The sequence below is a fragment of the Pan paniscus genome, chromosome 19 (genome assembly GCF_029289425.2).
Source record: "Pan paniscus chromosome 19, NHGRI_mPanPan1-v2.0_pri, whole genome shotgun sequence".
Lineage (NCBI taxonomy): Eukaryota > Metazoa > Chordata > Mammalia > Primates > Hominidae > Pan > Pan paniscus.
This window is the reverse complement of record NC_073268.2, coordinates 16,784,361-16,807,726: the sequence shown is the minus strand read 5'-3', so window position 1 is coordinate 16,807,726 and position 23,366 is coordinate 16,784,361. Positions and strand designations below refer to the sequence as shown.

General features: G+C 36.3%; 1 protein-coding gene and 1 long non-coding RNA gene across 6 annotated transcripts in view; one reads left to right on the top strand and one right to left on the bottom strand.

The window, feature by feature from the left end:
• The window catches only part of SKAP1 (src kinase associated phosphoprotein 1), a 328,721-nt gene that overhangs the window by 164,677 nt on the left and 140,678 nt on the right, over positions 1 to 23,366 (bottom strand). The gene's annotated exons all lie outside the window — the stretch shown is intronic.
• LOC130540928 (uncharacterized) lies at positions 288 to 13,754 on the top strand. The gene is made up of 3 exons (XR_008954961.2): positions 288 to 456; positions 1,487 to 1,546; positions 13,256 to 13,754. It is a non-coding gene; the product is annotated as an uncharacterized LOC130540928 (long non-coding RNA).

The following is a 23,366-nucleotide window of genomic DNA, read 5'->3' as shown; positions in this document are numbered from 1 at the left end:
ATTCACCTTCTGGTAACTCTCCAAGCAAGCTGTCACACCTACAGAATCACCATTTGTTTTCTTAACAAAGCTTCAGGGGGCGCCAGGCTCTCATTGAAATTTCATTAATCTAATGGAGTAAAGTCCTATAGAAAAAAATCAAATTCTCGTTGGACGAGATGCTACCTGGGAAAGATAACCTCTGTTTGAACTCTCAGACTCGGATCTCTCTGCTATTAGTCTGAGGAAACAGACAGCAACAACGCTGATTACAGCCACCGGCCTCAACAATTTTTTTTTCTAACTAGCAATTTCGAGTGCAAGTGCCACAGTGTCAGCTAAAGAAACACAACTGCGGGTTTTCTGCAGAGCAAAATGGTTCTGAAATGTCACTGAATAGCTCACAAAGGACGCCAATCTACGACAACAGAGACATAAGCATATAGGAGAAAGGGTCCACACATCCTGCTTTCAAAGGTATGTTGTTTACGTGCATGTAATTTGTGAAACCCACAGCTATTCAATTCAGGGTTTTCACAGAAGTCTAAACCAAAATCTGTGTAGAAAGCAATTATCAAGATTCCTCCAAAAGTCACAGAAATTTGGGTGTGGGGAAATTATGACATGTTATACACATAAATAGATGCCCTACATAGTACATGACCTATATAGTATAGTCTTCAAGTTCCCAAGACATCAATTATGGCTGTTACGTGGTGATGATACTTCAGCATCACCTCCATGTGATTTGACTCACAAGTTTTCAAAAGTGGCCTAAATCTGGACATGTCAATATATAGTAGCAACAGTTACTTTGAGAGGAAAATATGGAACGTTGATTCCTTAAAATTCTTTCCAGGAATGTCCCCATGGCTCATCTGACACATGGCAAGGGTATATGATGGTACATGTATGTGACAAAAAGAGCCAGCATGACAAAGGCTGCATCTATGCCAAAGTAAAATAGCTTTTGGTACTGCTTATTTTTTCCCAACTTAAATGGCTATTTGTAAAAATTTAAATGACTAACAGACCAGTAGTTTTAGGCACAAAAGTCTAAAACAGAGAATGAAACAACCTGTAGAAAGCCCTCTGCTAGACTCTTATATGATCACTATGTTTTGCACGAAGCAACTGGGCAAAGGAAGTTGACTTCAATTGGGCAAGATCACAGTCAAGTTCAGCACTGCTTTCTGATTCCATAGACGTCTAAATCTGGAAGTGACAGTGCAAACCTTACTTGTGTTAAGGAAGAAGACTTATTGTACTTTAAACTGAAAAGAGAAACTAGTAATTTGAACATAAACTACAACTTGTATTTCCTTTCTTTTTTAAGCAGGGACCTAAAAATTGTAGCATATGATAAGGAGAAAAAAGTCATACTTTGAAAAAAGAAAAGGAAGGTCATGACATCCTAGGCAAGCAATTGAAAGGATTCAAAAAATTCTGAGTCCATCTTTAAAGATACTTTTTTTCTTTTACAATAAGCTTGCCGTTTTCCACCTAGGTCACATAAAGCTTGCTACAGATCAGGAAATGTCTTCAGTTTCCAAAGCCTCTCATAGCAGTGAGTCACTTCCTCTTTTTTTTTTTTCCATTTTCTCTGTTTATGGGTAAACATTGCTCTATTTGGATATATTTAATATTTTTGTGTCTGGCACAAATTTATCCATAAGGATCTAGCTTCTTTTCATACGTAATTCCTTTAATTTCCTGTCTGAGATCCACCTGTAGAATTATACTTCCTGGTCTCCATCTACATCCTGTTTAAAGATATCACCGAGAGTGATATACCAATTTTTTAAAATTCTAAGCATTAGGAAAATGAGCACATAACACATTTATGTGTCTATGTGTATATACTATTTATGTAAACATATATGCAAAACATATATGCATATACACATACGATATATGCAAATCTGTACATAGAAAAACTTAGTTTACTCAAGATTATTAAAATTGATCCTGGGAACAAAACAATACACCTTTTCTAGGCATTTATCCCTACTATAGAGACAGAGAAAGAAAGATTGTGAGAGGGAGACACACACATTCAGATGAGCCTTCAGGGAATTGTATGAACTTTTGAACCAGAGATGGAGAGCCAGAGCCCAGCCTGTTCCCACTTTAATAAACATTTTTTTCTTCAATTAATTAAGGTTTGGAAAGAAAAAAAACCACAGAAGAGAAGTAATTTAGCATGCAATGCATACTTTACAGATGGATCCTACCTTCGGATGCTTATTAAATCTATGCATGATTGCGCTGGAGAAAATTAATTGCATTGTTTCTCACTATTGGAAAATAGGTTGCAAACAGCTCAAAAATAAAAAGGAAAATGAAGCAAGGTGGTTGTTGTTGTTTAAAAAACAGCTATAGTATAAAAGAAATACTTTCAAAGTCCTAAAACAAGTAATACCCACGACTGGCATAAGAGCATAGATTTCTTTAAAATTGTTTTGATGTTTCAAAATACCATATATGCTGCCAGAATACATGTATCTACTTTAAGTTTGCAAATATTCTGGTCTAACTAAAATTTCCTACTCAGTAGCATTTGAACTATTCAATTAAGTGGTAAGTTTTTGTTCAAATCCTGCTGTGAGGAAAGATTTACGTGAGCAGCTGGGAGTAGACACTGGCACACATTCACTGCATCATGGTTGGCTGGTATTCTCTCCATTCCAGTCTTGGGAAAAAGTGATAACTTCCTCATTTTTTCAGAGAAAAATAGAAAATATTATTATAAAATATTCAGAATACAGGTAATCATTTGCATTTTATCATCTTTAATTAGGAAAAAAAAAGCACTACAGCTTCAGAAACTGAAGCCATTTTTCCTTTTCTGAAGGCCTGCTGGTGGAAGTTGAACTGTAACCTCTCTTAGACTGTCCTGAAAATGACCTTTATCAAACTTGAAAGGAGCATTCTCTGTCTAAGGAGTTAGACATTAATTTTCCTAACTCACATATTTCTAGATTTAAAAAAAATCCTTGTGTTACTTCCTTATAGACACTCCTTTTGGTAAGCCTTACCCTGTTGTTGACTGACTAAAAACATTTCACTTAAGAACTTCTAAACTTACATGATTCCATGACCTAAATAGATGGTGGTTTTATTTTACTCTTTCACCTACTCTAAGTCTATAAATCAGTCTCTCTAATCCCTGGTTAACATGGTTATTTTAAACTATTTATCATGACACAAATTTTGCTAAAAGTAACAAACTAAGTACATATAAATAAATGAATCAGTCCTGTGTACAACAGGTTTTGTAGATACGGGTAAATATATACATTTACTAACATTGAGATTTATTTATATAGTGCCTTTCACCAGCAGATCTTGAAGAACAATATAAATGACCTTATAACCTTATAAATAGTTACAGCTATTATCATTCTTAGTTAGGAATGGGGCAAAACAAGATCATATGGTGAGATAGGTAGTACAAAACTTCTAAAACAAGTGTTCACTTTTATTCCCTTGCTTTACCTTTTAAATCAGACCTACTACCCTTTTAGGGTATTAACCAATTAAAAGTAGAGTCTCATCAATGATTAAAAATATACATGGTTCAGTTCAGGCACGATTCAAAAGAAAAAAAGCCATGCTGCCATGAGAAACTAAAGTCAAAACCAAGCCAATACCTTGAGCTGCTAGAGTTTTTGTAAATGTGACATAAAAATGTGTGGTTCTTATTTTATTGGTTATTAAAAAGAACAAAAGGGCCTATAAGGGAATGGACCTATGTAACTTTACCATTTCAAAGAACCATTGAAGGTATAAAAACAGGGCTAGCTTCAGAAATTTTGGCAGTCGCAGTCTTACTTAAGCCAAACCACTCTGATAGGTATGAAATGCCTGAATAATATAAGCGGGAAAAGGTCCAAGAAGGGAGATTTCTTAGTTTAAGGCACCTGAACCTATTTCCTGTTTTCAGAAAGATCTCTTCTGTTTGCTGCACTCCAACCTTGAGCAGCCACTCCCACAGGGCTGACTGCAGCCTATACCTGCACATTTGACCTGCCTCTTGATTCCAGACTCTTTCCAGATGTTCCAGCGTTTACCTTTTAAAAGTTTCCCTTGCAGTTGACACCATCTTCCCCACCTTAAATATTTATTGGAAATGACAGTTCTGTATGTCATCCTTAGCTATTGGTCATCTAAAGTTTCCGGACTTCTATAAAGAACCTGTCACATTAGAATATTTTATTATCTTTCTGCATAAGTCAGAGTGAGCGTCAACAAACAACTAGTCAGAAGCTGTGGGCAAAGCAGTTTTGGTAGCATGGATAACTCAGGCTCTCCTTGGACTGATTCTGATTGACTATGTGGAAGGGGTTACCCTGGATTCCCAATTCTAGAAAAGTAGATGATTGAATTCACTTTCAGGAATCCAAGAGTTTAGAATAAGTTTCAGATTTTGAGATACTGACTATAAAATAAGAATAGTTAAAAGACAAAAATCAAAAACTCTTAACTGTTTTAGACTTTATTTTATATTTCTTATGCGTCTTACACTGAGTAGTACACTATTCCCTTGGAGCAAAAAGCTCCCTGATGACTACGTAATTCGCTTCAAGACGCTATATTTTGATTTAGCAAATCCCTATATTCATTTATTTCATGAGATCCTGTTTTCATGAAAGAGTTAAACTCCTTCTATAAGGTAAAGAGCTTAATCACTATGGGATGAGATATTTTTTCTATTTTCCAGTGCAATTACTCTTTGTCTTAAATCTAATTGAATTCACTTTCCATGTTAGTGGGGGAAGGGAAGTGGGTAGGAGGGATGCAGCATATGTTAGAAGACAAATAGTGTAAACTGTAGACCTTTTAATACAGTGGATTTTTGTAAAGATAAAAAATCGTGATCTGATAAAAGTGTTTAATATTCAGTGGTATGGCAGGCGTGGGGGAGATTTTGACCATCAGAAACTGGATTTTGTGTATGGAGAATATCAGGGACATTGCATAAGGAACATTCGTATTTATAATTTATAAAGCACCTTGGGATTCTCTAGACGAAAAGCACCATATAAATATGAGCATTTTCATTTCATATGGGTGATCACAGATTGTTGGCATTTCAGCATAAACCATATTTCAGTAGTGAAAGGGATATAAACTCTTATGTAGATTTGGTTTTGCTGCCATTTTCTCTTCCCTGAGTTGTAACATACACAATGGAGCATGCCCTTATTGGCTGCCTCCTTTACCTTTTCTAAAGTTCCTGTCTATTTCGTTTGTCTTTGTGGTGTCAATGTACCGTCCAGCATTTGGCTTTATACTCATAAGCTAGACTACTGAAGGAAGTGAACATTTATCTTGGATCTATCTGGTATAGTGTTTTCCATCCTTCAGTATTTCTGATGTCTAAGGGAGGAAAACCTCCAGATATCATTGAAGGGGGAAGAGGGGGAGGCTGTCACTCTGTGGCACATTAAGACACAGTATAGAACAGGAGACTACTATTATTTCAAGGTTCTTTGAAAGTTCTTTAGGATATGACAGAATATATATGTATGTGTGTGTGTGTGTGATTTGAAAATCTGGATCATACAATCACATTTTAGGGGATCAATCTGACAAATATTTATTGAATGTCTAATATGTGCTGACAGCCCACAATCCTTTGGAGATGCCAGTGTATGTAATACAATGCAGGTAAATGGTGGTAGGCAGCAGCTATGATAACTGATCAAGTAAAATGCAAGACAGGAAGGGGTTGAGTCCAACTTGGGGCAACTAGGAAGCCAGCTAGAGAAGAGGGAGTTTGAGCATGGCCTGGAAGGATGAGTGGGTGGATGGGAGGATGGGAAAGGCACTCCAGGTGGAAGGCACAGGGCTGGGTTTGCGGAATGATGATGAATAATCCTGTGAGGCTGGGGTTTGGGGCATGAGTTTCACATGTAGGAGGTAAGATGAAAGGTAGGCTCAGTATTTCAGGTCATGGTTTCAAATCCTCTTCAAAATAAGTGTAGGTCATGAAGCTGCAGTGTTATGAGAAAACAGTTTTTAACTATGAGTGTTCCTAGCTTATTATTTCCCCTGTGTGCTCAAGAGTTTCTGGCTTCACTAGTTCAGGTCCTTCCCAGGCTCACCATCATCCAAGGAGGGCTCTGCCATTCTCAGTCAAGTGTTTTGGCCTTGTGATGCAGTATGGGGAGAATGTGGAGAATAAGATACTTAGGTTGACAGTAGAAGACAGGGAGCGAAGAAGCAGTCTCCACCCCATATCTTCAAGGATTAAGAGAGACAGGGCAGAATGGCATGGGACTGTGAGAGAGTTCTGGGACAGGAGAGTGAGAGGCTCCAGGGAGTTCTGGGGATTTTGAAAAAGGAGGAGAAAGTTGCCTTGTAAAATGGGCTACAGGTATTTTTGAGGACAGAAATTCCTACTTTTGTTGTGCTTCTGTGAATGTGATACTTCTTCAGGACTGGGTCCTGGTGTCAAAGGGATAGACAGCTCAGTGTGAGATTGCATGTGATTTCCCATGGTCTGGAGGCTATATTATATTTATTAACCACATATTATACCAAGAGAGAGTGATGAGGGGTGAGCCTAAAAATGAAATGGATCAGAATCTTTTAGCATTTTGCTCCTCCATGAATTCTCCATTTAATGATTAATGTTTGTTGAATAGATTGAGATGGTTCTCACTGTATATGTTAATTACTGCTTAACAATAATGTGTTTTCTCTTAATCCTGTCACATCTCTTTAATGGCTGCCTTAAACTTCCACTCTCCAGTCTCCCTATGCCCTAGGCCAGTCCCTGCTCCATGGCTTTTTACTCTTAGTAAATGGCTTTGCCTTCTCCTCCCTTCAAGTAAAAATATCTCCGTATCTTCATTCTCTTCTATGCTTTAACTCCTTTCTCTAAGGAACGAGTCCCCTGCCTGTTAGCCAGGACTGATTCTTGTATAGTATTGACTGACCCATTTCTACCTTTCCAGGACCTGATTCTATCCATTATCTTCTCTTTTAGACTGGTTCTTTCTCATATGCTGGAAAATCAGCTCAGATCTCCCCTCTCCTAAAACTAAAACAAAATAACCAAAAAGCTCCTCTCTCCTCCTACCATTTATCCCTTTCATTCTTTTCACCAAACAACTTTTTTAAGGTAACGTATACCCACAGCCTCTAGTTTCTGAGTACTCACTCTAAGGTCACTAATAACTAGGCTTGTTTTTAGTAGACTACTGAAACTGCTCCTTGGAAGATGAGCAAAGATCTTCTTGTTTTGTTTCCTCTCTATTCCCACCAACCCTTCCCATCAGCCCAATATCCAATAAATTATAAATTTTCAGGGAGATTCTCAATTACCTATCTTTATATTCCTTCAGCACCTAGCATTATGCATTGCACATGGTAGAGACTCCATGAGTATTTGAATTGAATCTAGATTTCTTTCTTTCTTTCTTTTTTGAGATGGAGTCTCGCTCTGTCACCCAGGCTGGAGTGCAGTGGCGCGATCTCGGCTCACTGCAACCTCCGTCTCCTGGGTTCAAGCAATTCTTCTACTTCAGCCTCCCAAGTAGCTGGGATTACAGGCACCCACCACTATGCCCAGCTAATTTTTGCATTTTTAATAGACATGGGGTTTCACCACATTGGCCAGGGTGGTCTTGAACTCCTGACCTCAGCTGATCCGCCCACCTTGGCCTCCCAAAGTGCTGGGATTACAGGCGTGAGCTACCGCACCCAGTCTGAATCTACATTTCTTAGACCTTCCTTATGGTCCCCTGGCTCCTGATTTTCTTCCACCATGTTAGGAACCTTGCAGTAGTCTCAATGCTACAACTGGCATCAGGGCACATAGCTTTCTTTAATGAGCTTACAGAAATAGGAAATATCTCATCCTCAGTTGTACACAACAAAATTTTTAAAAAATTATCATTTATCAAAAAATATAATGAAGACTATGTTATTTTGATTTTCTGTTGAGATTATAGGAAACCAACAATAAATAATCCAATGTAAAATAGCGTATCATAATGATCAATGGTAGTGATCAACAACTTAAAAATGAATTCAAAACATGCTAATCAGCCAAACTTATCAAGTGAGTCTCCCACTGACCCAAACATAAACCACTTTTTATATTATTTGATAGCCTATATTTCTTGAGCATTTTCCCAGAAAGTGCTTCAGGTAGCTGATATGATATATACTAAACTATATCCAGGAACTGAGCCAATCACTACTATAATAATATATTGATAGGACATCTTTAATAAATACGATTTTTTTTTCTGCAGAGGGTAGAAGAACACATATTCTTACTTCAAATCCAAACACTTAAAGATAATCAATGAGATGTAGGGACTTTTGTACTACTATGTTGCTCTTGGGTGTCTTATATTGCTATGGAATTTCACTAACAGGAAGTGAAGTTTCCTTCTCCCCTCCATTTCATGGAAAACCTTTAAGAGTGGTGAGGAGCAGCTGAAGTGCCACTCAACTTCTTTCACATGTATATATGCTGAAGTTACTCAGCCAATTCTCTACCCTACCTTGCTGTCCACCTTATTGCAAGCAATATGAAATGCCCAAGGAAGTCAATACTAGCTTACTATAGTTGTTTACTTGTAGCATTCCTTTAGAATGGGCCTAACCACCAAAAATACAAAGAATCCATGAGTTTCTGTGGTGCATTCTAATGCTCAGTTAAAATCCATCCTCTTTGTCACTATTTGGTTCAACAGTTTAGGTCAACAAACACTCTGGGAGCACTTACTTGGGGACAGGCATTGTGCTAGGGCTGCAAAAAGCCAGAATCCAGTGAGGGATAGAGATTTGTAAGCACAGAATTTCCATATAAGACTGGTAGTGATTTGAAGAAGTCAAATCACAGTGAATAATAATTTTAAAAGAGTGAGCTGTGTTTTGGGCAATTATATATTTTAAACTTTATCTTAAAATATAGAATTGCTTAAATTTAAAAGTTGAAATATAAGTTTTTAAAGATCAATGAAATGCTACAAAAATAATATATAAACAAGTACAAAGTGAAAAAACAAGACAAAAACATTGAGTAGCTTAGTCACTGAACAGATTGTTCTCGAAATAAAGGTCTTTAAAGGTAGCAAACTTGGCCAAAGAAATATTGGAGAGTCTTACTTCACAAGCAACTTTAAATTTGCTTTCTGGTTATGCTAAGACATTACCAGGTGATGAGCATTCCAAGGCCACTGTCCTGTGATACTGTGATGGGGAAGGGGGTCTCCTGGTCACAGTATGGTTTTCTCTTTTGAAGGCTCTCTATCCCTAGATATTCTAGTTCAAATCATTTCTCATCTCAACCACTTCAAATAAACTATGAATAGTCTTTTACCTTAATGCCTATGCAATTCATCAAATACTACTCAGTAGTCTTGGAAATATAAATAGATGAGCATTTTACTCTTAAGAAGCACTTTATTCACCTGGTCTCACTAGAGCTCTATGACCAAAGTTGTTGAGTGAGTATGCTAAGACCATATTGAACACACATAAAGGAGGCAGACTTTAAAGGGACCGCTTTCCTTCAGGCTCCTCAATTTTTGTGGCTATAGAACCATCTTATGTCAGAAAACTATATATGTGCAAAATATTAGTTTTCTGACAAAATATCTGTAGAATACACAGGCTTGGGGAAAAACCTTCAAAAATTTGACTCCAATGGGTATTTCCAAGATGAAATACAGTCCTCTGAATTTATCATACCTAGGACACATAGAAGGTTGCTAGATAATAAGGGGATATTTTCTTGCTATCTATGAAATAAACTGTCAATGTTTGGGAAACCCTAAGGCGTACAGGTCACTAGACTATTCAGGAGTGTGAATGCTAAGGTTATAACTGGGGATTATACACAGAAACATCATAATATGTGTGAGATTTCATATTTTGTTTTTATCACATCACCTCAATAGACACTAAGGAAACAGAAGTAAACTTGGGAATGGCTGTGAATTTTAAAGTTAAAAGAAAAAATGAAAGAGTTTTAAATTCACAATCAGCTATATTACTTGATTTTAAAAGAAGGGATGATTTGCTACATCTAATGTAATACCAAAGTATTATATAACTAAAGTAACTATAAATTAAGCATAATGGACCTCTATAAAAAACACTTATTTTATGTAATAATGACACTTATAGACATTTTTGTATATGCATTTTTGGAAAATCCAACTTTTAGATACAGATAAGGAAAGGAAGTCTCTAACCTGTCTAATTCCTGGTTCCATCATACAAGAGGATAAAGACATTTTGGAGTAGATTCCTTTGAAAGTTACAATAATAGCTGGAAGAACAGAAAGCAATGTAGATAAGCAAAGAATAAAAGTGTGGGAGAATGATGGGAAATTCTTAACTTCAGCTGCAGGAGGTGATGTAGAAGTTATAGAAGGTAGTGTAGAATTGTGTAGAAGACAGAGACAAGTTCATCTCCACTTCTAAAAATCAGAGCTAATGGGCTTCTGCTGCATCACGAGAGACTCAGACTAAACATGAGGAACACAACCTGATAGGAACAGCCATTAACATAAAGTGGCTTTTTAAAGGATATAATGAAGCATCTTTCTCAAAATATCAACGAAACAGAAGTAATTATTCATCTTTCTGAGATACTTTAGATGTCGTATTTGTTTTCCAAAGACAAGCTATGGGAAGTCTTGTTTTCCAAGGCAGGTTTCAATTCTTTAGTTACATAGTATTGAATTCAAAGTAGTAACCCTACCATTGGAGCTAGGAAGTCATTGAATTAAAAAATTTCTTTAACAAAAAGAATTCCCTTTACTCTGCATTCTCACCAATATCTGTTATCTTTTGTCTTTTTAATAAAATCCATTCTGACTGGGAAAATTTTTTTCTTTAATAGTAGTAATGAACTAGAGACCATCAGGTTCAACTCCTTATTCTGTATATTGAGAGGCAATATAGTATAGTGCAGGGATTGTCAAACTATGACTTGGGCAAAATCTCACCCACACCATTTTTTGTAGGTCTTAGAAGCTTAAAATGATTTTTATATTTCTAAATGGTTGGAGAAAAATCATATCTTGATGTGAAAATTATATGGAATTCAAGTGTCAGTGTCAAGTTTTTGTTGTTGTTGTTGTTATTTATTTGTTTACTTTTAAAGAGACAGGGTCTCACTTTGTTGACCAGGCTGCTGGAGTGCAGTGGTACAATCATGGCTCACTGCAACCTCAACCCCCTGTACTCAAGTGATCCTCCCACCTTGGCCTCCCAAAGTGCTGGAATGACAAGTGTGAGCCACTGCACCTGGCCTATAATAAAAGTTTTAATGGAACACAGCCACAATCATCCATCTACGTATTGTCTAAGGCCACTTGCACACTATGATATATTTGCGCATTTGCTGCTCTTGAGACTGTATGGACCACAAAGCCTAAAGTACTTACTATCTGGCCCTTTATAGAAAATTTTTACTGACCTCTGGTCTAGTGGCTGAAGGACATAAAGTCTAAAGCTAGATTAGCTGGGAGTGATGCTGGAAAAGATGGAGTGCCTCAGTTTCCTGTTCCCTGAGTTCCAGTTCTGTCAACTGGGAACAATAATGGTACTTATCTGATAGGGTTGTTGTGAGAATTAAATGAAAGTGTTTAGAACACTAGTGCCTGCTATAAAGTAAGGATTCAGTAAATGTGAGATATTTTTATTATTACACATGAAGAAACTCTGGCCTACAGAGATAAAGTAACTTCACAAGTTCATAGAATTTGCTAGAGGCAGACTGGGAGAATTTCCTGATTCTTGCTTACATTATATTGCCTTTTTTATTTTCAATATGGCCTGACCAAAAAAAAAATTCTTGTGGCTTTTTTGTTGCTGTTTTTAAACTACCTCATGGGCTCTCTAAATGAAAACTTTAGTTTCGCCAGACTCTTCTCCTATCAATCCTGTTACCTGTAGTTGCCCAAAGACAAGTTGTGGAACATTTGAGATTTTCAGGTTATACATAAAGCTTCTAGAAGTTAAAATTTTCTTTATTCTTTCTAAAACAGGATAATAGAGGCCTCTACAACTCAAATCTGACAAATGTGTTAAAAATTTTTGTTGCTGCAAAACCTTCAGAAACAAATAACTGAAGTATGTATAGAGACCCCAGGATCTGAAAAGATGGCAGATTAGTCCATGAGCATTCAAAGATACTTGTTATTCCCAGTATAACATATCCCATTTTCTCTGGTCATTTTTTTTCTTTATTAACTCTTGTACATTACCAACACAACCCCAGATTTTGCTTATTCTATGAAACCTCCCACACCTAGAATGTCTACTTAGTGGTCCTGGACAACCACCTTTTTCAAGGCTTTGTTCATAAGAGGACTTACTTCATTAAATCCACTCCCAGTTGGTCACTCCATTACGCCACATTTCCTTGTCAGTTGGTATACAATTTTAAACAATTACGCATTTGTCACTGCTGTCTAATTGTTCTCTAGTTTTTCTCTTTCTAAATAATATAACATATCTTGCAACAAAACTGTAATTCCTTATAACCAGTTACACACCTTTTTTAAAAAAAATCACCCATAGTACTTAGTTGAAGTTATTTACCATAGTAGGTATTCAACAAATGCTTCTTGCATTAATAAATGAAGAACCACAAATACATCCTATGAACAGAATTTCAATTTTAGAATGAATCAATAACACCTTTAGACTACCGTCAAGATTGTGAAAGTGATAATTTTTGGTACATGAATTTAAAGATCATCTAAATTAAACCAAAAGTGTAAAAGTACCTTCATTAAAATGGAGACTACAACCTATAATAGAGAAATTAACTCTAGATCCCTAATGCTTATTACTCCTTTCGGATACATCATTCCATGACACTGGAAAATATTAGATCTGATAGGGATTTTGCAGGTAGCGGTAAAAACTTATGTAAGTATTTTTTTAATCTACCCACAAAGGATTATGTTGAATTCCCAGACAAGTATAATTTTCATCTGCATGTCTAACATACCTATAGCAACATTACTTAATATATGAGTATGTGAAGTATATTTTATTATAATAGTAGACAAGCAAACTGAATGTGTCCCAGGAAGGGGTCTTTTCCATTAACTTTTATAAAGGCTTTCATTTCAAAGTTTCATTAACATCTGACAAGCAAGCTGAAAAAGCTTTGCTTAGAGCTTAGGTTAGGGGCAAAATGCATTTTGGTAGAACTATTCCAAGATTACACTGACTGACTGTGCGAGAATATACTAATTTGTTTTGTTTTGTTTTGTTTTGTTTGGAGTGTGGAGAAAAGAGAGAGAAAGGGAGAGAAGAGTCATGGACCCTACTTTATGGTTGCCATGGATGCAAGGTCAGCCTTTCACACTTGGATCTACCAGCAGAGTTCAGACAGGTCAACGTGTGACCGGCTCAGGCCCTGGGGTTAAAAGTTCAAGCAGCTATGGAAAAACCAATATGTCCACGCAGAGTATGCTGTACAATTTATTTCAATTTACATCAAGCCATGCATATAAAATTTAGATAAATTCCATTCAGATCTGATGTTGCCTGACACACAATGTATGCAAACAGATGTCTGTGGGGCTTTTTCTGTGCTTTAGAAAACAACATTAAATTTAAAAATATGTCTCTGGGATTTCTTTATTGAATTACAAAATGAACATAATTTTAACTTAAATGTTTTCATTCTTTTTTCCAATTTTTTTGTGTGGGGGTCTTAATAATTTCTCAGTTCTCAATCTACTCTATGTCATATTAAAGAGGATAATGTATATTTACAACTACAGCTTCAGTGTTATTGTAGTTATAGATTCTATTTATATCCCTTACCACTTTCCGCAAATATTTAGTGATTGATATTTCTGATTTATCTCTGGTTTCTAGCCTCATCTCCATTCCTTTCTACTTTGAACACACCAAGTCCTGGAGGCTGCTGGGTCGTCTTCCAGCCACAAGGTGGCTCCCCCAATCCCTTCTCTCAAGCCAATCGATGTACACCTTTGCTGAGTTCTCCAGGCGGACTACAATTCAGAGCTAATTATTATCTATAAATGCCATTATTTTCATTGTGAAGTAAATGGCTTATGACCAAGACCCTGGTACACTAAGATACAATGCAAAATTGGTCTTTAAAAATAGGAGAAAGAAAAATACCTTTGTATTTGCCTAATTTCTCTTCACCCATCCTTCCAAAAGTACAACTGAGCTATCCTTAGAGCAAAATAAGAAAGATAATAAAAGACTCCAGAGGAACCTAATTTTGTTGTCAATGAACATAGTCGTAGACTAGACAAGGTCAAATTTTAAGAAAAGTATACAACTTATTCTCACTTAAACTAGACCTACTTTTGGATTTGATATTTTACCACAAGAGAGTTTTGATGAGAAGTCTTTGCAAAACTTTCTTAGAAGTCCCACATCATGCCATCATTGAAGAACAGTGATCTCCAATACTGCAAGGCTTTAAAAGGAGTGGAAATATTACATATTTCCTTTTTGTTGCTTAGCAAACATGTTGCATATTTCATAAATGTGATTTTTATAGAAGACATCATAATTTTCTACAGCTGAAATAGGCATAGAAAGACAAATCATTCATCCAATTACATGGAAGGTCTTTCTAAAAGTCTGAGTCCTAATTTCTCACAGTTTTTCATTTTCTGTTCTGGAGAGAAGCTATTTAACCTTTGGGCAAGTTTCGTTTTCCTTATCTGTAAAATGGAGATAAAAATAGGAACTATGCCTCATGGGATTTTTGCCAGGATTAAATGAGTTAATATACATAAAGCACTTACAAAAGTCCTTGTTACATAATAAAAGCCATATAAATGTTTGTTATTATTATTATTGTTTATTTGAGCTCAGTTCCTCCTTGACAAGTACTTCGTGACACAATCACTTGAGAAAAATAAACTTTCATAGATTTCATAAAGACCTGAAAAGTATCATCTTTTTTGATACCTGAGAGCTCTGATCGGGGTAACTGACGGTGTATGGGCTTTTTCTTCCTCAAGAACTTTAAAAAATAAGCATTTTCATCCCAATTCATGGTATTACTTTCAATATGACACTAAAAAAAGAAACTGCTGATTTCCAAATCTCAACCAGGTTTTAGATAACACTTTAAAAAAATGCATCATTTTACTAAAGCAAAAAACAACCATAAGTAGTGGTTCTAATAACTTGGTTCCGATATTTGTATTGTAAATATTTTCATGTTACTTTTCCACTATATTAAAAAAAAAGTCTTTAGGCGCTTACTCATGCCAGAATATAACTTTGTTAAGCCTCTTGTTAAACTTAGAACGTATGAGTCCCCTGCTTCTAACATAAATAAATGTTTTGAATTCCCCAGTAAGCATGGCCTTGACAATTCTCAAGTAAATTTTCTAAGGATATAAATAATATCCTTAACTTAAGGTGGCCTGTAATAATTCAACCATGAGCAAAGGCTTATGTGGACACAAAATCCTGCATTCACATAAAACCTTGTTTGTATAAGGAAGGGTCTCTATGCACAGATATAAATATATACATATGTGTTGGTATATATATACATATATGTCCACATATATACTCTCTTGAAACCTCCCATCTATTTGTAAATACATATTCAGAGACCAAGAAAGATAATCAAATCCATTTTCAATAGCCAAGGAGAAGAGTATGACATTTTAAAATACCTGCTATACTGTCATGCAATTCTTTATTCTTTATTATGTCTGTCAGCTACTACTAGGTGCCTAGTAGACAAATCATAGTTCTAGTCCTGACCATTTATTTCTATTTGGAATAATTTCAAGCCTAACTCTCTAGAACTGCTTGAAAATGTTGTCTTGGTATGTTGGCCTTGCACCTTTAATGAGGCTTGGAATAAGGGAAGGTGGAAAGGAATCTTTGGGCAATGACAATTCGGCACCATTTTTGAGGGAAGCCTGTCTTGGTTTTGCCTGCACTTGCACAAATACTACTTCGAAAGACCCTCTTTCCATTCTGAGCAATATGGTTGCATTACCAAAAGCAATATCTTTTATCAGAAGCAGTTTTTGCTGCATGCACCAACTTTCACTATATTCTTAGCAATTCTTTCTTTTATGCCAGTTCCAGACATCAGTTAACAAAACCCTTTAATGAACAGATGTACTGAAGAAATGCATCAATTTGTTATTTGCTACAGTTTGGAGTGACTGTCCTACGGGTTTTCTAGCCAAAGGCTTATATGTTTCCCAAGAGAAATTTACTTTCATGAGAGAAGAAAATTGAGGCAAATCACTGCTGTTAGACCCTGAAGTCAGAGACACTGGTTTGTTGTCCTTCTGTACATGTGAAGAAAAACTCCACAGTTACAGAAACAATTGTGGTTCCAATTCATCTCTCATTCTCTCCCAATGTGAAAAATTACAAATGAAACTAAATTTCTCTCTGTCAATAGAATGTGTATGATTACTGCTGTTCATATTTTCACTCTAATGAAGGGCTGCACATTTAATTGTAAGATTTATTAGAGACTGTACATTGCTATGTACATGCAAAACAGTTAATCGACATCTAAAATGCTGGTTGTTTATTCTGACATTAATAATCATATTTCTTAATTTGAAACAAAAAGCATTTGGGGAAAATGTATTTTGTTTCCTCCAAATCGGAAAATAATAATTTCAATGTAAGAAATAAAAGGGCAAGAGAAAAAAATATTGATTTATGTATGTAAGGCAGGGGAACAATTAAAGATGCTTAAAAAAAAAAAGTCCATAATCCCCTATTCTGCTGGAAACAAGAGAGTTGATTGCCAGCTTTGTTTGATTTCACAGAGATCTCATACGAGGCTGGGTTCATAAACAGGTGAAATGATGGAGTTTATTGCAACACACATCAACACTGAAACTAAATAACTGTGTTGCCATCTCAGTCCCACTGAAAGACGGATGGTAAACTTGACCTGCCGCTGGTACTATCCGATTGCCATTTTTTATTCCCCCTTCGCCGCCCCCCCAGGCTGAGCCACGTTGAGTAAATGCATGTGCACGGTCAGGTCAGACCCCGGGATCGGGTGAAACTCCGTTCACATTTGCATACAGGCGGAGTCTCACAATGAAAGCCCATCTGTTCCCGTCTCGGAGTACAAATCGAGTGTCACCCAACTCACTGCAAACGACAGAAGCATGGCCATTAGATGGAGGAACACTCAGCTCAGGTTACGGATATGGAACTGCTGATTTGGGTTTAAATACCTGATAACTGAAGACTTTTCATTATATGTGAACAAAGAATGAACTTTGAACTGCTCAGGAGATACCCTCTCCCCACATTGGGCATCCCCAGTTCTATCCATTACCAATACGTAACTGCTATATTTTACACTGACTCTATTTTTTGTATAAAAATTAGCCAGGCTGAATGTCACAATGCCCTAAATAATTGCTTTTTTGCGGGGGAGGAGGGAAGGATAAGGGTAAGAGGTGGAGCAGCAAGGGATGTTGTAAATAGAAAATGAACTCTGAACTCTATATGCCCCCAAAGGTCATTAATATCATGGCAGTGCTATTCCTTGAACTTCTAAATTTTACCAGGGTAGAAATTTTAGTTGCTAGAGTTTAACCAAAGTGTGAACTGCCCCTGCCCTTTAATTCCTCCCTCCCAAACCCATTCAGTTAAGCGAGGCACCTGCCTCCTAGGATCTTCACTCACAGGCCTGGTTATTCCAAAATGGTTTATCAATCACGATCTGTGTCAGAGATTATTTTTCTGTTAAAATTCGGCAAGTACTTTAGAGTTTACAGACAGAAATCACATATATTCTGACACAAAAAGATAGAGCTGTTCAAGAAGAAACCCCAGGATAATAAGCCTATCCAAGCACCAGCCATGATAAATACAAGGAAAATCATGAGCAAAAATATGGGTAGGATTTCATCAAATGCTTTCTTGTCCTATTTTATGGCAATAATCTATTTCTACAAAAATCTTTCTAAGGAAGACACAAGCATCTGGGGTTTGGCTCCTTGTGTTTATATTTGAAGTACTTCTGTATTCTGTTACATGAATCACATTTAACATTAACATACGATTTTAGCCATTAGCCCAGTTTGGGCTCCAGTGCATGTGTGGTTACATGTCCAAACACACAAATTCTACTGTAGAGAAAGCAGATTGCCAGTTTTCCTTTTACCAGTTATGCTTCTTGTTTTCCAATCAGTAATAGTGTCACTATATGAAGTGCAAAGGTAAAATCTGATTGGGTGAAAAAAAACTTTTAATATCTGCAAGAATTTTCTTGATTTGTTTTAAGTAATTAAGTAATTTGTTTTCTTGCATATACTTCTCTTTCTTAAAACACTTACTAGAACAATTTTATAGAAAAGAATGTATTAGGATGACGTAGAATCCAGAATGTTTAAAGGCCTTTGGTCTTAAAGGCTGTGTCTCCTCAGCAAGGGTTTCTATAACACTATGTGAAACTATGTTCTTATTGTTTGTCCTTTAAAAATAATACCAGGGTAAAGAAAAGATTTGAGGGCTATTTCTTTTTTCATCCCATGCAAGAGCTTACGGTCAACCTTAATGGAAGTTCTACATGCATTAAAAGAGAGAATAGACCCTTTGTTTCACAAGAATGACCAAGACAAGGGTGAATTTCTGTTCCACTTTGTCAAGTTTAAGGGGAAACTGAATTCAGGAAAAGAGAGTGTGAGAGAGAGAGACCCCCAAACAACTTTCTTAGCTGTCTCCTCATTGCCTCCAATCTTAAACTTATAACGTTTTATTGTTATTCTGTAAACAAGTCAGGAATTTGCATTAGGAGATACTTGGCCATATGATATCTTGGAGGTGGGCTGTTTATTTGCATTCCATGCAGCTGGGTGTCTTCTGTGTGATCAGTAACAAAGCAGAAGAAACCAACAAGCCAGAAATATAATACCAGAGGTTTTCTTTCTGTCTACATCAGGAGAAAATGCTCCATTAAGGAGGTATAACTACTTTAATTCTATATTCCTAAGGGGATATGGATGAGAAAAAATCTTCTTGTTCCAAAACGATAAAATAACTTGTTTATAGAAATATGGGTTGCTTGGTTTCTTGTTATGCACTATTGGTGGCGGGGTGGTGGGGGGGGTGGGAGGGCGCGGCTGGTGTGAACAGGAACCGAACCTTGAACTTAATTTCCCCTTTGAACTCATGACCTTTGACAAGATTCCCCATGCGTTCCCCTTCAGACAAATTTCATCACAATTACAGCCCCTTCCACTTGAGTTAAAGATATATAATCATTGATTTGACCTAATTACCTGATACATCCCTTTCTTTGCAAGGTGAAGGCTAAATGTGTGAACAGAAGCTGACCCGTGAAGTTCTGATATCCAATTTTTATTCTAATTATCATAGAACACTTTCAGTCTTACTCTATTTTTCTCAAGTTTTCTTTTGGTCCCTTCCCTGAACCCACTATTCCTTCAAATTCAACAATGCCCCCTAGGTTTCAAGCTGCTTGGCAATAGACCTTCCAATGCATTATGCACTACATGTTCAAAGTGTCATTTTTAAACAAAAAAACTAAAGACCAACTCTGCATTAGAAAGTCGTCACTAATCCCTGTCTTTCATGAAAAAGTCTTCTGAGGAGATTAAAGAGTGGAAACTAGAAAGTTCCCACAAGGTTCTGAAATTTTCTGACTTCTTAGCATCAATCTATTATGATTCAGACTCTCTCCTAATAATGTACAAACTTCAGGTTATAAAGCAAACACAGGCAATATCAATAGAGTTAGTATAATCAGTTTAAACCATAGGGCTCTGTATTTTTTAAAGGGACTATGTGTGTGATGGTGGGGAGGTGGGGGATGTCTGCTAAGTTTGGTACAACAAATCCCGAGCAAAGACTTTAATAAGAAAGTTTAAATAATGGGATACATTTTTAAAAATAAAATATGTGATTTAAAAGCAAAACTAAGGTTGATGGAAACTTTATGAGTTGACTTTAAAAAATGAATTTGTGAATATTCGTCTCTAATTCAAGTTAATTTTTAAAAGGAATAAACTGAAATCACAGATAGTTTTCATTATCTTGTCTTAGACTGTTGAAAAAGAAAGATGAATTGCAAAAAGTTAAACAGCAAAGAGTAAACAAAGAAGAAATTTTTCTCACTTCTTTATGTCATAGTTTATATACAGGGGCATCATGTTCTCTCAGAAACAAAATGACAGTCGATTTTCCTTTATATCATTTTTGCATCATATCCCTACTGCCTCCCAACATTAACAGGCTTTATAGGTAGAAGGGACAAAAGACTTGGAAAGAAAACACCGATAAAGTCAAATCACCTGTTTATTTTGGTGGAGCTTCTTGTGTCCTCCCTTACAAAAATTCAACAACATTGGAAGAAAAAAGTAATCTTTCATCTGACCATCACAGTGGACCTGTATCCTGCATTTTATTATCAGCAATTACTTTTAATTATACTTTGAAACCAAAGGCCTCAGCAAACAGGGAGGGAAAAAAAGTAGGTGGCTAAACTCTTTAAGTAGGAAATTATCACAGTGTACACAGAGGGAAATCTCTTAAAAATTAACATTTTATGGTGTCAATTGTAACTAGGGTTGGACAGACATAACAAAATAGGCTGGAAGGTTCCCACAATGTTGGGCCATTAGGTAGTTTCTAAAAGGCAGGTAAAATCTGCTATGTTCCATCACTTAGGAAAGTACAAAAATTATTTTTAAAAAAATCCGAGGAATACTTGAAAAATGCCTGATCTCAACTCCCACTTCTACCCAAGAACCTGAGGTGTAACCACGAAAGTACAGAGGAATGTCAGTTTCTTTGATGAAAGCAACACATAGCCAGATGGCTGGGATCCATGTTAAAAATCACATCATGGATTATAAAAACATTGCTTCTAATTCCTGTTGGCTATCATAAGGGCCTTTGTTAATATATATTAATATTGACATCCCAGGCAACATTCCAGGAAACAGAGAGAAATAGGATGCCTATACTGTGAGAGAAATACTGGATTTGGCATTATTGTTCTAAGCCTCAAGATAGTTCAATGACAAATGGATGGATAGCAAAATATAACTAAAACAAACTGCCCTCACTAGCAAGTCAGAATTCCAGGTTTAAGAAGTAAATAAAAAATTAGTACTCATATAATAATTTTAGGATTGACAAAAACAGGGATAGAAATGCTGGAACATTCAGAAAAATGGATAAATGTTATATCCCTGGGGTTGAGCATGCTCTGAAATGATCCTCTACAGTCAAGATTCTTAATGTGGTATCTGTGAACACTCTGAAATTATATGCAAATATGCATGTGTGCTTCCCTGTGCATGCTCATTTTTATGGCAATGAAGAACCACTGCTACATAGTGATAAGAAAAAGAATAACAGGACAAAAATAATTATGACAATTTCCAAAGAAAAGATGTTGGAAGCCAATGAACAGCCAGCATCATCTCTCATGTAGAACAGTGATTTTCAAACTTTTTAAAATTGATTTCCCCAACTGTAAATTTTTATTAGACACAACTATCCATTTACTGTGTATACTTACAGATCTTATATATGATACTAATAATTCATTAATATTACAAAAGCTTAATTTATTTCTCATATTCAGGTTGAGCATCCCTAATCCAAAAGCCCAAGATTCAAAATGCTCCAAAACCTGAAACTTTTTGAGCACTGATATGGTGCCACAAGTAGAAACTTCTACTCATAAGTACTTAACACAAACTTTGTTTTATGTACAAAATTATTTAAAATCTTGTATAAAGTTACCTTCAGACTATGCATATAAAGCATATATGAAACATAAATGGATTTCATGTTTAGACTTGGATCCCATCCCCAAGATATTTCTTTAGGTATATGGAAATATTCCAAAATCTGAAATCCAAAACCCATCTGGTCCCAAGCATTTGGGATAAGGGATACTCAACCTGTATATACATATATGCTAATATTTTCTTCCCATCGCCTATGGATCATCCAGTATACCTCACCCTAGTCTCTCCCCTCTTCCACTCCTATCCCCCTTAAAATCAATTCTACAAAGAATAGAGAATTCTTTTAGAAATGTAAGTTATATTATGCCAGTCTGTTGCTTAAAACTCACTAGTTGCTTCCCATGATATGCAAAATAAAATCCAAATATCTTACTATGGCTTCAGTGACTTAGTCCTTTCTGTCTCTTCAATCTCATTTCCTAACACTCTGTCTCACTCTAGCCACACAGGTGTGGCTCTAGCCACATAAGTTTCTTGATTATTCCCTGAAGACACTCAAAGATGGGTTCTACCTCAGAGCCTTTGCATCTGCTATTCCCTGTGTCTGAAATGCTCGTCCCTTAGATCAACCCATGGCTTGATCTCTCATTTCATTCAGGTTTCTGCTCAGAGGCCTCCTCTGATCACCCTGTTCTCAAAGAGATCTACTGTCACCCTTTTTAGTCATTCTCTCTCTGCCTTTCAGTCTTTTTTGTTGTGTTTAGTTTCAGACCATTTACTATGGCTTGACATTATATAACATATCGGCCCCAGTAAAATATGAGCTCTATGTGGCTAAGGGTTTTGTCAACTTCGTCTCTGTGTCCCCAGTACTAGTCTAAGGTCGTGCACATAGTAGGTCCTCAATGATAAATGAATAGATGAAGAATAGTCAAAGCAATTGGCAGACATTCCACCTAATGTTCATTTGAATATGAACCTCAAAAGAATGTTCACATGACAGAGACCACCACACTAAGATGAGCTATTGATCAGACTGCTAAAAATCAGCTCTCTCTTTCCCCAACTTGCATAACACTGAAACCATATCTGCCTTATGGTATCTATCACTATTTCTTTTATACCATTCTTATTTTATACAGATCTTATCTCCCCTAGTAGCCTTTGTGGAAAAAAATCCCTATCTGATCCTTCATCTTCTCCCTTATCACATCCAACATGTGGCAGGTATCCAGCCCCTGGATCATGGGCAGGGCTGACAGTCACATCCTGGCCATGACAATCTGAGGCCCAGATGCTCATGCAGGAGCGAAAAGTGCCAGCCTCTCCGAGCCATACTGAATGATGATCCTTGACTCTATACTCAGACGGATGTTCGTGGGCATTCATCTGTTGACAAGGCTGAATGAAGAGAAGGGACTCCCAATGGAAATAAACCTATGAAAAATCACCAATCCCTTGTATGATAATTGAGGAAAAAAATTATCTCAATGTTGATATAAAAATGACGAACATAAAATAAAGACTAAACTTAAATGATGATCAGTTGACCTTCATTTCTTTTTTAGGGGTCAATTCCCAAACAGAAGTAGAACTATCACAAACATGGCATTAAACGTTTTAAAAATTGAATTAAATTAAGAAATCAAGTTATGTAATAGGAAC